We start from the raw sequence: 4677 nt of genomic DNA, 5'->3' as shown, positions 1-4677 counted from the left end.
CTGTGGTATCAGACATTTGTCTTTCTTTTTTCATTTCTTTTCTATTATATCATATCATAACCACATACTGTGTTACAGTCCAACATAAGATAATAAGAAAGGAATAGCATAAATATAAGACATATGTAAGTGAATAATAATATTCATAACTGTAAGTGAAGAATAATAACAACATAACTTATTACTCCATCTTATTTAACTCTTATGTATCTTAACTGTTACTCCCCTTCCAGTCTTTCCATGGTTTCCTATTTGCTATCATTTTAACTGTGTTTTCTTATTCTATTAGGTTATTTTCATTACCTTACATTCTCTCATGTTGTAACATCTACTGCTGAGTGTTTTTTACCAGTCTGTTACGATTATTTTCATGTTGTAATATTTTTTCCATATAACCTATGTATGATGTCCAGTCTTCTTTTAGACTTAGCATGTTTATTTCTTAATCTATTTGTCATACAGTCTTAAGGTAAACGTTTTGTTGTTTATTATTTTTTTGCCAATTTATGGACCAAATGCTTTTCTGATTTATTGAGTTAGTTATGCACATAGTTAAGAAATCCATGCTTGCACATCCACCTCACCTTTTCCTTCAGCAGAGGTTTATATTCTTGTAGAGATTATTAATATCCAAAAACATATTGTGCTAATTCATGTGCAATGCTAAACCATGGTTTTAACACTACATGCACAAGCTAAAGTAAGCCCAAACAAAATCTCTGGTTGTGTGATTCCCCCATTCTGGCCAGGAAGAGGAACTTGCTTCCATTTAATTACACTTTCCACACATCATATGAACCAGTTAACATGGTTTCAAACAAACTCTAGTCAGTTTCAAAGCAAGCCAGCGTCAAGCCACACATTATAAGTTGGCTTGTTTAACTAACTGAAGTTTCTTTTAAACCACAATATCTGGTTCATACATATCATCAAGTGCTGTCTATGAAACATAACATCTTATATGGCTTTAAAAGGTAAAGGTAGAGGACCCCTGACAGCTATGTCCAGTCGTGAACGACTCTGGGGTTGTGGTGTTCATCTCGCTTTACTGGCCGAGGGAGCCGACGTTTGTCCACAGACAGTTTTTCCAGGTCATGTGGCCAGCATGACTAAACTGCTTCTGGCAACACCAGAGCAGCGCACAGAAACACCTTTTATCTTCCCGCCGGAGCGGCACCTATTTATCTACTTGCACTTTGACGTGCTTTTGAACTGCTAGGTTGGCAGGAGCTGGGACAGAGCAACAGGAGCTCACCCTGTTGCGGGGATTCAAACCGCCGACCTTTTGATCGGCAAGCCCAAGGCTCAGTGGTTTAGACCACAGCGCCACCTGCGTCCCCCTTATATGGCTTAGGCCTGGGCTATTTAAAGAATGTATTATTCCATACAAACCTGCCTGGGCTCAGAGATCTTTGGGGAAGACCCTTCTCTCCATGTTGATGGAGATGTGAGAGAAGGCCGTCCCAGTGGCTGCTCCCAGTCTTTGGAATTCCCTTCCTAGAGAGGCTAGAATGGGTCCTTGCTTGCTTTTTCTTCCACCAGCAGGTGAAGGCTGTTTTATTTCAATAGACTTTCAGGAACTGACTGTTTTTAAGAAAAGGGCTTTAAATAGTTCTGTGTTTTGCTGTTTTTACTATATGTATATTAATATATATATATTTATATTGTTTTCATTCTATTATAGTTCTTTTAAGTGATTACCTTTTGTATGTTTTTAGGTTTTTGTATTTTATCCATGTTATTTCAGTTTTTGTAAATGGCCTTGAGTCCCAGTCTGGAGAAGAGGTGGGATATTGAGGATCAAAGAAGATTTGTGGAAATTAAGTACAGTTCTTCCATCTACTTGGCAGCATGAGAGGGGAGGGGCTTTGCTCAAGGTCATTATAGCTTGTACATTATTTAGTGTTATGTGTGAATCAGCCCTTTGAGTAACCATTAAATCAAGGTTAACCTATTTAAATAAGCACTCAGCTTTACATAGAAGCACAGGTCCTGTTCCCTTGGACAACCAGGATTTCTAAATATTATACAGTGGTACCTCAGGTTACAGACGCTTCAGGTTACAGACTCCGCTAACCCAGAAATAGTACCTCAGGTGGTGAAGAAGAAGAAGAAGAAGAAGAAGAGGAGGAGGAGGAGGAGGAGGAGGAGGAGGAGTTTGGATTTGATATCCCGCCTTTCACTCCCTTTAAGGAGTCTCAAAGGAGTCTCAAAGCGGCTAACATTCTCCTTTCCCTTCCTCCCCAACAACAAACACTCTGTGAGGTGAGTGGAGCTGAGAGACTTCAAAGAAGTGTGACTGGCCCAAGGTCACCCAGCAGCTGCGTGTGGAGGAGCGGAGACGCGAACCCGGTTCCCCAGATTACGAGACTACCGCTCTTAACCACTACACCACACTGGGTTAAGAACTTTGCTTCAGGATGAGAACAGAAATTGTGCAGTGGTGGCGCAGCAGCAGCAGTCGGAGGCCCCATTAGCTAAAGTGGTACCTCAGATTAAGAACAGTTTCAGGTTAAGAACGGACCTCCAGAATGAATTAAGTTCTTAACCCGAGGCACCACTGTATTGTATCTTGCTTCTGATGTATAAGATGTAGACAGGAGAACCATATGTTCTATTCTACAGAAATATGCCAAATTATATATTTCTGGTTTGGATAAAATGATGACAGTAACAGATGATGTTATGCTGAATCAGTTAGCTTCTGGTGCAGGGAAAACAATAAGAATGTATGTGTATGCAGTTTCTACAGAGAAATGTCATCAGAAGGTGACATTACCCTTCAGTTCTTTTGTGGCTTGTCACTTAGCTACTCATGGTCGGCTCAAGACATTTTGCTTCATGAGGCAAAGGACAAGATGGCTCCTCCCCCACCATCGAATGCACAAAAACATTGAGGAGAGCATCTCAATGGCATCTCAAAGTAGGGCTGAGAAAGATTCCTGCCTAAAAGCATGAGGAACTGCTGCCAGCCAGTATAGACAGTACTCAATTGACTGACTCAGTTTAAGGCAGCTTCCTACACTCCTGTGTAACCAAACTACTGTAGATTGGTAGCTAAATTTCCCTTCGATGCTGGCAATGGGACAGTGCCCTCCACTGCACCTGTACTGGGTGACTTTTAAGCCTACAGCAAGAGATGTCACAAAGGAGGACAGGTCATTGCTACTGTGACAACCCACCCACCCACCTTGATCCTAGGCCAATCCGTCTCCTGAGCTGTGATGTTTCTTCAGAACTTTGTGGTGACTACTATCCTGGCTGCAGAAATGTTGAATCACTCTTTGCAATCGTACCTCCATTTCTCTCACAGATCAGATTACAGTGGTACCTCGGTTTAAGTACTTAATTCGTTCCGGAGGTCCGTACGTAACCTGAAACTGTTCTTAACCTGAAGCACCACTTTAGCTAATGGGGCTTCCTGCTGCTCCCGCGCCGCCAGAGCACGATTTCTGTTCTCAACCTGAAGCAAAGTTCTTAACCTGAAGCACTATTTCTGGGTTAGCGGAGTCTGTAACCTGAAGCATCTGTAACCTGAAGCGTATGTAACCCGAGGTACCACTGTATTCACTATCCCCCCCCCCAAAAAATAAATAAATTGAGGGATATTCATAGCACAGCATATAGTCAAATGATAGTCAAGGTCATAGCTTTTAAGCACTTGTCAAATTTGGCTCTTTTATTGATATTACTGTTAGTTTTCTTGGGGAACAATAAGGAGCTTTATTTCAGCTAGTATATGGGGCAACTATTGTTTTCATACCTTTCAAGGTGATAACGCTGTAACATGTAACAGGTTTCCACCCATAGCCGTGCATTTTAAATGAGATCATCTCCCACAACCTTTTCAGATTTTTGTCTTATTAAAGACTCTGCTTTAATCAGATGAGTCCCACAGGAAACTTGGAACGTATGGAGCAGTTCCTAGAAATGCTTCTGGCATTTCAGGTGTTCCTTGAATATCAAATTTATTGATTTTTCTTTTCTTTTAAGGGCTGCTGCCAAGAGTTCATATTCTCCAGATTCTCTGAACTATAACAAAATAGATCCCATCTGTGCCCTATGAAGATATCCATCAGAACAGATTGATCTGTTGGGAAAAGGCAATAGATCAATGCTTAAGCATCTGTATGGCAAGCAGATGGGCCCAGGTTCAATCCTTGGTATCTCTAGGTGGGTCTGGAATTCTCCAGTAAAGTTTCCAGTCAGTGTAGACACTGTGGAGTTAGATTGACCCAATAGTTTGACTCAGTATAAGCCAGCTTCCTATACAGTGGTACCTCGGGTTACATACGCTTCAGGTTACAGCCTCTGCTAACCCAGAAATAGTACCTTGGGTTAAGAACTTTGCTTCAGAATGAGAACAGAAATCGTGCTCCAGCAGCACGGCGGCAGCAGGAGGCCCCATTAGCTAAAGTAGTGCTTCAGGTTAAGAACAGTTTCAGGTTAAGAACGGACCTCCGGGACGAATTAAGTACTTAACCCGAGGTACCACTGTATTCCTGTTTTTCAGAGTTAGGGTTGCCATATGTTAAAAATTAAAAATCAAGACACCCCAAAATTGTTGAGCTTTTATTTCCGGACATATGACAGCCCTACTCATAGCTGCCTTTTCCTTATAGCGCACACATTGCTTCACTTAGTAATTGACCATTTCCTAAGCGCAACTTCTTTAGG

Source organism: Podarcis liolepis (genome assembly GCF_965112155.1).
Source record: "Podarcis liolepis genome assembly, chromosome: 5".
In the NCBI taxonomy this organism is placed as follows: domain Eukaryota; kingdom Metazoa; phylum Chordata; class Lepidosauria; order Squamata; family Lacertidae; genus Podarcis; species Podarcis liolepis.
Note: the sequence above shows the minus strand (reverse complement) of the source record.